Source organism: Saimiri boliviensis, chromosome 3 (assembly GCF_048565385.1).
Source record: "Saimiri boliviensis isolate mSaiBol1 chromosome 3, mSaiBol1.pri, whole genome shotgun sequence".
In the NCBI taxonomy this organism is placed as follows: domain Eukaryota; kingdom Metazoa; phylum Chordata; class Mammalia; order Primates; family Cebidae; genus Saimiri; species Saimiri boliviensis.
Window position 1 is genome coordinate 47,264,753 of NC_133451.1, and position 13,144 is coordinate 47,277,896.

The 13,144-nt window shown below is 37.9% G+C and overlaps 1 protein-coding gene across 6 annotated transcripts in view; it reads right to left on the reverse strand.

Moving 5' to 3' along the window:
* The window catches only part of FRYL (FRY like transcription coactivator), a 275,206-nt gene that overhangs the window by 207,313 nt on the left and 54,749 nt on the right, over nucleotides 1-13,144 (reverse strand). For all 6 annotated transcript variants that reach the window (XM_074396110.1, XM_074396104.1, XM_074396108.1 and 3 more), the window contains one exon: nucleotides 9,673-9,853. The gene's annotated coding sequence lies outside the window, so the exon portion shown is untranslated. The remainder of the gene's footprint in view (nucleotides 1-9,672; nucleotides 9,854-13,144) is intronic.

Below are 13,144 nucleotides of genomic sequence, written 5' to 3' on the forward strand. Positions count from 1 at the left end.
ATATATCAGGCTTCTGAATTAATGCCATGATTATATTTGAAGCTGTAATACTCATGTAGAACTTAAAATGAGAGGGGAAATAAGACACAGGGAGGGCAAAGTGAGACACTGAGTCATTTCTCCCACCTCATATCAGGTTTTTTCACCATCACTACTAGTTACATAAATCCTATGTGAAATGCAGTATTTTACTTATGACAATTTTATCTTTTAAGCCTTTCATAAACCTGTCAAACCATAAGCTACAATGAATATTTTTGCTTTTACAGATTCTCAGTTTTAAAAACAAAAACTTTTAGCTAGACACAGTGGCTCATGCCTGTAATCCCAGCACTTGGGGAGGCTGAGGTGGGAGGATCACTGAGCCCAGGAGTTTGAGACCAGCCTGGGCAACACAGTAAGATCCCATCTCTTAAAAAACAAAAACAAAAAAACACACACACACATTAAAATATTAGCCAGGCGTGGTGGTGTTTATGTGTAGTCCCAGCTACTAAGGGGGGGAGGATCGCTTGAGCCCAGAAGGTCAAGCTATGATTGACAGTGAGCTATGACTGTAGTGAGCACCACTACACTTCAGCCTGGGTGACAGAGTAAGACCCTATCTCTCTCAAAAAAATTAGATTACAAAAAAATAAAAACAAAAACTTTCATCACTCCAAACTAAAGACACTGTAATTGAAGCTTACTGTATCAAATAATTTGACTCCTACCTGTAAGTACTTGTCCTAGTTCCTATTAGTAATTTTTTTAAAAACTTAAAATCACATTCCAGAAACTAGACTCAAGGTGCTTATTTAATCTTAAGCAAACTCATTTAACATTTCCATTAAGATACTTCTTTACCTTAAAATAATAAAAGCAAAATGGTTTTCATTAGTTAATACGATTGAAACACTAAAACTGTTAAATGTGACTTTAAAAGGTTTAGTTTCTACTGCATTTCAGATAACAAAAATTCAGTATAGGACCAAAATTATTATAATTGCCCAACCCTTTTACTTCATCAATATGTACTACGAGACAAAAACAACTATTTAATTCAAGAGGTGATCCAAAGAATCTAAAAGTTAGATTAATATCTATAAAGCCATATCTACAACAAATCTGTAAAAACCCCATTTCCAGTGTAATTTCAGAGAAATAATTTCATGTGAGAAGGCAACACAATGTATGTAGTATAGTTACACAGGACTAAGTAACATACATAGTTACACAGGACTAAGCCACAGTTACCCAAAGTCACTACATCTCATTTATAGGAAGAGAAGAAGAGGAAAAAAGAAGAGCAGGAAGGAAAAATTGAGGAAGAGGGGGAAGGAAAAATTTAGTAAGAGAGGGAGAGAATAAAACCTATAAGGATTTTTAAAGAGAGTACATGAAATCATTTTGCAAGTTGTAGGCAGTAAATAACATTAGTACCTTTCTCTTTACAAAAGAAACATGCTGGCTGGTGCTGATACACTAACGTAATCAAATATGAGAAGCAAGTAAACTAATCCTTGTCAATATGCAGACTATTATACTTACTCTAAAAAGATACGTGCTAAGAAGTTAGCTAAATGGACAATGAGTCCAAAGGTATCTCAGGTAAAAGCAGAGGTATATTTAAAATACCTACACATTCATTATTTTATTGACCATTTTCTGCTACCTGGCAATCGAATATTTAATGACCTAAATATGCTATTATCTGCAATAAGTCATAAGAACTCTGATACTGCTATATAAACATAGTTTTGTTAGCCCAGTATAGAGAATATAAGCATTACTTGATGTGCACTGAACTATAAAAGCTGCTTCAAACAACAAGTAAGATTTTTCCGTTTCTAAATGAGGTTATTCAGTGAAGGTTCTATTCAAAATATTTATAAAATTATGCTTGAAACTTGCTTCTTTTACAAGAAATTTCAATGATTGATCCATCACATGGAATGCTACCTAATCTCATACAATTCAACAAATATCTACTGGGTCCCTATCAGTTTTAAAAATAAAAAATAGGCCAGGCATTGTAGCTCATGCCTGTAATCCCAGAACTTTAGGAGGCTGAAGCGGGCAGATCACCTGAGGTCAGGAGCTCGAGACCAGACTGGCCAACATGGTGAAACCCTGTCTCTGCTAAAAATACAAAAAATTAGCCAGGCATGGTGGTGCACGTCTGTAATCCCAGCTACTCAGGAGGCTGAGGCATGAGAATCACTGGAACCCAAGAGGCGGAGGTTGCAGAGAGCCAAGATTGCACCACTGTACTCCAGCCTGGGTGACAGAGTGAGACTCTGTCTCAAAAAAAAAAAAGAAGAAGAGAAAAAGAAAAAAAAAAAAAAAATATATATATATATATATATATATAATGTCTTTGCACTCTAAATAAATTCATGAATATTTCTCAACATAAACTATGATAAATCTTAGAATTTACAGAGCAAAAGAAAATAGAGTATACGTTGAGTTTTTAAAAAAAATCAATCTTGGGCTCTAAGAAGGATCAGAGAATAGCAGGGTTGGCAGGGAAGAAAGGTCATAATGGAAGATGGAAGATGAGCTAAGAAAAGAGGCAGAAAAGTACTCATCTTGGCTGCCTAAAAGAAAGTTGTCTCAGGAGAGCAGACCTTGAAACCTAAAGAAAATGAAAGACGTTTCAATTCCAGGTGGGATCTCATTCTTCTACAATCATGGAACCACCATGAGTTTTTGAGAAAGGAAGTGATATGAATAGACTGTTGACTTTAAAAGTAGTCTTCTGAAGCAGACTGGATGGGGAACAGGTACTAAGACAGAGTGGGACCAATTTAAAAAAATCTATTCCAGTGGTCAAGAGAGATGACCAAAGTCCTGAATTAGAACTGAAAGAATTTTATAACTGAACAAATAGGCACCATCACTTCACAATTACTACAACAAGTCTGCTAACCAGCTCCTGACTGACTTCTATATGACCCCCTCCAAAGGATTACCCCCATCATAGCCAGAGTGATCTCTTTACAAAGCAATCAGATGATATCTCAGACCCTTCCAACCCTTCTCCCTGCAGGCCACCTAAACTGGTCTTTTCATTTCCTAGAAGTCCAGCTTTGTTTCTGCCTCAGGATCCTTCTATACACTGTTTCCCGTGTCTTTTTTTTTCACCAAGCTAATTCTAAACTGACATTTTTCCACCGGGCTAATCTTAAATATCCTTTAAATTTTAGCTTAAGAGTCATTTTCTCAGAGACAACTCACAACCACTCCAATCTAATAATATATCCCCACTTTTACATTCTCTTTTGGAATTTCTAACCATGTATTTAGGCATGGTTTATGTATTTGTGGAACACCTACTCCCCTCTTAGACCATTCCCTGAGAGCTAGGATTATACTATTTGTTACCTAGTGCCTAGCCCGTACTTGAAACCTCAACAAATTTGCTGATGGATACTCAATAAATACTTATTGAATAAATAATAAATAAAGTCAAAAAGGTCACTTCAATTTCTCATCTGGGAATATGGCAATACCATTACCTGATAAAGGGAACACAGGTTTGTAGATAAAGTGAATTTCTATCTAAAACATGTTGAACTTGAAGAAATAATGGAATACGTCTGAGGTGTACAAGTGGAGTCACTAAATGTCAAATGATCTCTTATCCAGAAGAATAAATGTAACATTAATAAAAAAGAATGAGGAAAAAGTAAAGTAAGTTGAAAAAATATCTCTGTTTAACTGTTAGGGAAAACAAACAAACAAATAGACAAGCGATTGATATTTCTAATGTGTAAAGAGCTTATAAAATAAAAAATACCAACAAATGGAAAAGAAGGCTAAAGAAATAGTTAGAAAAAGAAAAAGAAATGCAAATTCCTCTTAGCCATATAAAAGATACTATTACTCATAATGAGGTGGAAATTAACACTACCATGAGATTCCATTTGGCAAAACCCCCAAAGTTTGACAATATACTCTGCTGACAAGGTTTATGTATGGAAAAACTGGCACTCTCATATATTACTGATGGGAGCACAAAGACGTACAATTCTTTATGAGAATAAATCTAGCAATACCCAGGTTAAAACACACACACACACACACACACACACACACACAAACAAGATGGGGCATGGAGGCTCACGCCTGTAATCCCAGCACATGAGGAGGCCAAGGCAGGCAGATCCCTGAGGCTAGGAGTTCCAGACCAGACTGGCCAACATGGTGAAACTAAAAAATACAAAAAAAAGGCCGGGCACAGTGGCTCATGCCTATAATCCCAGCACTTTGGGAGGCTGAGGCAGGGGGATCACCTGAGGTCAGAAGTTTGAGATCAACCTGGCCAACATGGGGAAACCCCATCTCTACTAAAAGTACAAAAATTAGCCGGGCGTGGTAGCGGGAACGTGTAATCCCAGCTACTCAGGAGGCTGAAGCAGGAGAACCTCTTAAACTTGGGAGGCGGAGGTTGCAGTGGGCAGAGATTACGCCACTACACTCCAGCCTGGGCAACAAGATGAAGATTCCATCTCAAAAAAAAAAAAAAAAAAAAAGCCAGGCATGGTGGCACATGCCTGTTATCCCAGCTACTCAGGTGGCTGAAGCATGAGAATTGCTTGAACCCTGGAGGCAGAGGTTGCAGTGAGTGGAGATCACGCCACTGCCCTCCAGCCTGGGTGACAGAATGAGACTGTCTTCAAACAAACAACACTGTATACTCATGGCCCTATAATTCTACTTCTAAGAACCTGCAATTCCACTTTTAAGAACCTGTCCCAAACATAAAATGGCAAGATATTAAAAGATTTATATATCCACAAGGTTATGCATTTCTATTATACCATTTATGTTAGCAAAAGATTATAAACAATCCAAGTCCCCATCAACTAGGAACTGGTTAAATAATCTATGGCACATTCACCCAATGGGTTATTATATGTCTATAAAAAAAATGAGTAATACACCACTAAGGAGTGATCCCCAGAATATTTCAAGTAAAAAAAAAAAGTATACAGTATCCTATCATTTATATAAGAAAGGAGAAATATGAATATATAACTTGCTTAAATTTTTCTTAAAAAAACAAAGGTTTCTAGAATGCAACTACTTATACAGAGGAGGAAGCAGAATTCAACTTTAGAACTATAAAACTATTATATATGATTATAAAACAAAATTACATTTAGAACAGTTATTAAATATGAAAGAAAATGAACTTAATTGTATATCCAGTTGTTGGCATAACTATACAGAGAACAATGATTAAGACTAACTTAAACAGTGTGATATCTCCAAGAGCAGCCCCCATGATCACACTTTCTGGTATTCACACCCTTAAGTATCAACCTCCTTTCTTTTTTTTTGAGACAGAGTCTCACTTTGTTGCCCAGGCTGGAGAGCAGTGGTGTGATCTCAGTTCATTGCAACCTCTACCTCTCAGGTTCAAGCAATTCTCCTGCCTCAGCCTTCTGAGTAGCTGAAACTACAGGAACATGCCACCACCCCTGGCTAATTTTTGTATTTTTAGCAGAGACAGTGTTTTGCTATATTGGAGAGGCTGGTCTTAAACTGATCCAAGTGATCTATTGGCCTTGACCTCCCAAAGTGCTGGAATTATAGGTATGAGCCACCACGCCCAGCCTCACCTCCCCTTTAGTGTAGATTGAATTGAAAGTCTTGATTCTAAGAACAGAATTCAGCTGAATACCTATGTTCCTACCATCATTATTCACAATAGCCAAAACGTGGAAAGAACTCAAATTATCAGTGGATGGATGGATAAACAAAATGTGGTATATAAATACAATGGGATATCATTTAGCCTTGAAAAACAATGAAATTCTGACACATACTATAACATGAATGACCTCGAAGACATTACCCAGGGTTAAAAAAGCCAGTCACCAAAAGATAAATACTCTAACTACATGATTCCACTAGAGGAGTCAAACTCTTAGAGATAGAATGGTGGTTGTCAGGGGCTGGGCAAAGAAGAGAATGGGGAGTTATTTAATGGATATATACAGTTTCATTTTGTGAAGATGAGGAAGTTCTGGAGATGAATGGTGGTAATAATTGCATAACAATGTGAATGTATGTAAGGCCACTGAATTGTACACTTAAAATAGTTAAAATGTTAAGTTTACATTATGCACACTTTACCATAATAATTTTTCAAAAAGGATGCAGCAGGTATGATGAGCTGTCACTCTAAGTTGCAGAGGGCTGGGCGCGGTGGCTCACGCCTGTAATCCCAGCACTCTGGGAGGCCTAGACAGGCAGACCACGAGGTCAAGAGATTGAGGCCATCCTGACCGACATGGTGAAACCCTGTTCCTACTAAAATACAAAAATTAGCTGGCTGTGGTGGTGCATGCCTATAGTCCCAGCTACTAGGGAGGCTGAGGCAGGAGAATTGCTTGAACCCGGGAAGCAGAGGTTGCAGTGAGCTGAGATTGCACCACTGCACTCTAGCTTGGCACATGGCGACTGAGCAAGACTGTGTATCAAAAAAAAAAAAGAGTAAGTTGCCTAAAGAGCATGGTTTCCATCGTGGATGCCTTCTCTCCCTTGCTCTGAACTAACAACCAGCCGCCCAGGTTGTTAGCTGCCCTATGGAAGCATCAAGGAATTGGTCTCTGGCCAACAGCCAGAAAGGACCTGAGACATGCCAATAATCATGAGTGAGCTTGAAAGCACCCCAAAAGGTTGACCCTTTTTGCCCCTTTTACTTGAGTCTTGGGATGAATGCAGCCCCAGAAGATACTTGGATTGCTACTTTATGAGAGCCTCTGAGCCAAAAGCATGAGCTAAGCTGCACCCCAAAGAAACTGACTCACAGCAACTATGAGATAATAATGTCACTGTGTTAAGCCACTAAGTTTCAGGGTAGTTTATTACACAGTAATACATAATAATATACATAGTAATTTGACTAAACATTGCTAAAAGAATGTGCTAAGTCCAAACCAATATTGCAAATTCTTTTTTTTATTTTTTAAATTATTTTTATTCTCTTCATGACTTTTTTAAAATATGAACATACAGAAGTAAAAATTCTATTTCTGGGTATATACCCAAGGAAAAAAGTACACAGACCTGCCCAAAGATATATACAAGAGTATTCATAGCAATTTTCTCTTGATTTTTTTAATGGGTCTTAAGATACATACTGAAATACTTATAAATAAGATATATGATGTCTAGAATTTGCTTTAAAATAATATAGGAATGGGAGAAAACTTAGTGGGGAATAAATAAACAATTTGGGCATGACTTGATAATGACTGAATCTGGGTCTGAATACAAAGGGATTGGTTATACCAGTCTGTTTACTTCTGCATATGTTTCTCATTTTCCACAATAAAAATTTTAAATAAGACAAAACATTTTTTTTTTCACAGACACAAGAAAAAAAAATCCTGAAATAAAAAGAACATCCTATTTCTAAGACCTTAGAGAAGAAACTGTTCCAGGTAATAATGAGGTCCGAGGGAAGAAGTGATTAAAAGTGAAAAGTAAGAGAACCTTGAGGCTCCAGTCCTGGTGGACTACTGCTGGCTTTAGCTACCTGCCAAAGAATCACACTCTTCTCCCAAATTTGTTTCAAAAAATGTCTGTATTTCTTTTTAAGAGGCACGGTCATGCTCTGTCACCCTGGCTGGAATGCAGTGATGCAATCACAGCTCACTGCAACCTCAACCTCTTGGGCTCAAGCAATCCTCTCACCTTAGCCTCCCGAGACAGAGTCTTGCTCTGTCACCCTGGCTGGAACGCAGTGGCGCAATCACAGTTCACTGCAACCTCAACCTCCTGGGCTCTAACAACCCTCCCACCTTAGCCTCCCAAGTATTTGGGACTACAGGTGTGCAACTATCATGCATGGCTGATTTTTAAATTTTCTGTAGAGATACGGTCTTGCTATGTTGCCAGGCTGGTCTCAAACTCCTGTCCTCAAGTCATCCCCCTACCTGGGCCTCCCAAAGCACTGGGAATAGAGGCATGAGCCATCACACTCCGCTTCAAAAGGTATGTGTTTTTATAAAAGGTACCGGAACCAGAATCACGGATCTAAGATGTAGTGACCATGGAAAATTGCTAATGTGAAAATAATGGATGCTAGACATGTTAAGGAAGCATCACGAGAGCCACTAATATGATAGAGGAGTGGACAGAAAGAGAGGGTCTGAGTCAAATGAAGGAAAAGTCCTCAAGGTCAAGGAAAGAAGGATAAGAATGTGGAAAGAAAGAATAAAAGAAAGACACTAACTTCAAAACAGAAAGATTAACTGAAAAATGTTCTGACAGTGGAGACCTTATTCTAACCCCCTAATTCAGCAAAAATAGATCTAAAGTGTCTCTATCAGATAGGTTAGGGGAAAAAACAAAATATATCCTCAAAAAAACCAAAAATGATCAATTTGTTCATTATAGTTCATATATTGTTGGGATTAGGAAAGCACCAAAAATCCTCACAAATCATTTAATCTAATTTACTCATTTCACAGATGAGAAAACTGGGTCTGCCGAGGCTAATTAACCAGCACCCAACAAAACTATGCAACTAATGATTAGAACTAGAGCTAAAATGTACCCCAGTTTTCACTCTACCTGCCTTTCATCCTTACCTAATACCACAGTTTCCATTTGGTAATTTACTTCTCTATTATGCTAAATGTCATTATACATTTTCATTCTTAAATAGTAGGCATTGGTTGACCGACTGGCTCAAAATGAGCCTATTTCAATCATTTTCTTTTTAAGGTCTCCCATTTCTGCTCAAGTTTACTCCCCACCACCCACCTATTGTTCTGAGTAAATCTCAGAGATGTCTAGAAAATTTGTTAGCTAACTGACATCTACACTTCCAAAAAAAAGTCAGAATATGAAAAGGCACACATAGTGCTGTACTATAAAAAGAAGAGTTGGCATTGCACACCTCGCTTATCATCTCTATGAATGTACACATAATTTGCAATTGCCAGAAAGTAGGAGGATATTCTTCAACCGAGGATATTCTTCAACCAATGGGCTCAAAATCTCTAAATAGATAAGACAGTAACGACAGGCTGAGGTGGCTGGCTCATGCCTGTAATCCCAACACTTCAGGAGGCCAAGGTGGGCGGATAACCTGAGGCCAGGAGTTCAAGACCAGCCTGGCAAACATAGTGAAACCACACCTCTACTAAAAATATAAAAATTAGCTGGGTGTGGTGGTGGGTACCTGTAATCCCAGCTACTTGGGAGGCTGAGGCAGGAGAATCGCTTGAACCCAAGAGGAGGAGGTTGCAATGAGCCAACACGGTGCCACTGTACTCCAGCCTGGGCAACAGAGCGAGATTCTGTCTCAAAAAAAAAAAAAAAAAAAGACATAACAAGATAAACTATCTCAGCCTTACAGTAAGAGACTATAGAATACAAATAAAGGACATAAAGTTGTTCACATGTTTCTATTCTTTACAAACCATGCATGTTCTGCGCACAAAATGTAATATATAAAAAGTGTTTTGAAGTCTCAAAAAACCTCATGTTTTTGCTACTTTTAGATTTGATTTAGAAAATATTAGCAAAAAAAAGTACAGGTATTAACCCATATACAATAAAGGAAAGAAGGCCTAGAAAAGAGGAAAGGCTGTCCAAACAACAACTATTTTACAAATTTCTATAATTCTGTTATTCTTATTTGTAAAATATACTTGTCCTTACCACTCAGAAATGGTTGTTGAGGCACAGAGTTTGTAGAAAAGACACCGAGTCTGGAAAGGATCCATCTAGAAGCTTTTTCGATCTGGAGCTTGTACTTTATAGGCACTCTGAGTGGGCACACTGGTGCAAAGCAGTAGTGAGTGAGTCACCGTGTGTGAAGCAGAATGTGGAATGTTCTATGCTGGAAGATTAAAAAACAGGAAATACAGTTATTAGTAACAGCCATGCTTACAACATGTTAATATTTTAGCAGCTTCCATATAACATGTATTACTAATCAAAACTCTGCACATTCCTCAAAGGTTAAATATGACCCAGCAATTTCACACCCAGGTATATATCCCAGAGAAATGAAACCATATCAACACAAAAATATGAAAACAAATGTTCATAGCAGCATTATTGTAATGGCCAAAAGGCAAAAACAACCTAAATGTCATCAGTTGATGAATTGATAAATAAAATGTGATATATCCACAATGGAATATTACTCTGCCATGAAAAGGAATGAAGTACTGAGATACACTGTAACATGGGTGAATCTTGAAAACATTATGCTAACTGAAAGAAGCCATTCACAAAAGGCCACATATTATATGATTCCATTTATAAGAAATGTCCATAATAGACAAATCTAACACAGAGAAAACAGGTAAGTGGTTGCCTAGGACCAGGAGACAAAAGATAGGTGGTGACTATTAATAGGTACAGGGTTTCTTTCAGAGGGTGATGAAAATGTTCTAAAAATCTATTATAGTAGTGGTTGTACAAATCTGTGAATATTAAAAAGCCTCTAATTGTACGCTTTATTTATTTGAGAAGACATTTGACTCTGTCACCTAGGCTGGAGTGCAATGGTGCAATTATAGCGCGCTGCAGCCTCAAACTCCTGTGTTCAAGCAATCTTCCTGCCTCAGCCTCCAGAGTACCTAGAACTACAGGAGCATGCCACCATGTCTGATTAATTTTTTTAATCTTTTTGTAGAGATGGAGGTCTTGCTGTGTTGCCCAGACCAGTCTTGATTTCCTGGCCTCAAGTGTTCCTCTGCCCTTACCTCCCAAAGTACTAGGATTTCAGGCATGAGCTACCACGCACAGCCTTAAACTGCACACTTTACATTAGCGACTTGTATGGCATGTGAATCTCAATAAACCTGCTACTTTTAAAAAACTACAGTCTATAACTTCCTAGTACCAACATCTGACAACATTATTCTATATCACCTTATAACTCCATATGAGAAAAGCATTGAATGCAATGATAAAATCATTCTTGTCAATCCTAAAACCATGGACAGGCAACAAGTTCTGAGCTTCAATTTCTTTGTGGGGGAAAGCAGAGTCCTCTCTGGTACACCACATCATTTTTCTCCCAATAACAGAGTTGCATGCTACAGCAAATTGTGTTTACTTTCAAATCAGTTTATGTCCACTGTGCTTACTACAATTACATAGTTTAGTTACATATTACATCAAAAATGAGTGCAAAAATAAATGCTTTGTCTCTAAACATTAAGTCATGTAATTTAATTAAGGCAAGTCACACTAAAAACATTTTAAAGAAAATGTCTTGGCTACACATCAAAAGACTGGTGAAATATAAGCATTCATACACTTCATACACTTATAAAATATTTAAGGTATGTATCTTTCTTTCTCATTTTAAACAAACATTCTATTTAGCCAACCCAACCGCAGGTATATTATATAGCCAATATTGTGTAAGAGAGCTTCTACTCTATACATTATTTGTATAAGAGATGAACAAAAGTGCACTACTATTATTCCACGTCACACTCTAAAGTGTGACAACTGACTCTAGTAAATTTGAATTCTCTCTTACAGAAGTTGAAACTTGTCTACTACTCAAGTCCCCGGGCCCATTACAGTCCCACACTCTATACAGATACCTTCATCTGCTAAACTGAAAAGGGTTGCCTAATGTCAACCCTTGAAATTCAATTCAAGACTGCTAAGTCCACCCTTGTGCTCAGGCTCTATGTGTAAAGGCATTTTTTTTTTCACATATCTCTCAGAATCCTCCCTTTTCAAAGCTACATGTGACCTACATATTCAGGTGACCATTATGGCCCCCCAACAACACACACACACACACACACACACACACACACACACACATACACACACCAAGTGTTACTTACAATCATGCCCCATAGACTCCTCCCTTCCCCTTCATTTCCTCTTACATGTGTGCTTCTCCCTTCTCACCTCGCAGCTTACTCCTCAACTATCATCAGCCATTTGCACTCTCACCCCAACTACTTCCTAATGACTGCAAAAGAATTCCAAGTGGTCACTCTAACTGGTCTTTGGCCTCCCCTCTCTCACTACTCCAATGTGTCTCAGATATTGCTTTGTAATGCATAACTCTGATAACAAAAACCCCAGGCTTGGTAATTCACTGGTGCCTCCCAATGCCTACAGAATACAGTTCAGGAATTCATTAGCCACGTCAAGATTCTAATGGAAGAGACTACATCGCCAGCCCATCTCCCGAATGTTATCCAGACTTCAGTCAGGCTGAACTCTTTGCTCTGTGCAAATATATCCCATGCCTTCCTACACACAGATCTAATGCATGCTTTATTCCATCTGGAATGCACTCCCTTCGTTTCTATGTATTGAAATTTCTCTAAAATCATTTTTAAAATAGAAAGTCACTTATCCACTCAGAGTCTCAGGTTTCTATAAAATGAGAATAACACCTTCAAGGCTGCTGTATAAAGATGACAAACCATTATTGGTATTAAGTATTGTTAAGCGTAAACTTAGAATAATTGCTGGTAGATAATACTCAGAAAATGTTATTACTCTTGTTCACTAAACACCATAAGTGATCAATAAATATATTATAAATTGATAAAACAAAACAATAGAAATATCTTTTTCAGTCACACTGTGCTCTCTGCTCACCAATCCACAGTTTAAGGTTTGACACCTCTGGAAGTTAAGATGATAAAAATTTCTAATAACGTTTTCATTTTATGGGACTCTCACATAGATTCATGATGCAAGAACAACCACCTTCTATTTCATGATTTAGTCAGAAATAACTGGAATAACTTGATTCACTGACTCCTACCAAAATGGGAGGAGTGGAGCAAGGTTTACCAAAATAATTTCATCACTTACTTTTTAAAATTGCAGTAAAGGCCAGGCACAGTGGCTCACGCCTATAATCCCAGCACTTTGGGAGACCAAAGTGGGCGGATCAAGAGGTCAGGAGATCAAGATCATGAAACCCCATCTCTACTAAAAATACAAAAATTAGCTGGGTATGGTGAACTGCGCCTGTAATCCCAGCTACTCAAGAGGCTGAGGCAAGAGAATCCCTTGAACCCAGGAGGTGGAGATTGCAATGAGACGAGATGGCGCCACTGCACTCCAGCCTGGCGACAGAGAGACCACATCTCAAAAAACAAAATTATAGTAAAATATATATAACATATAA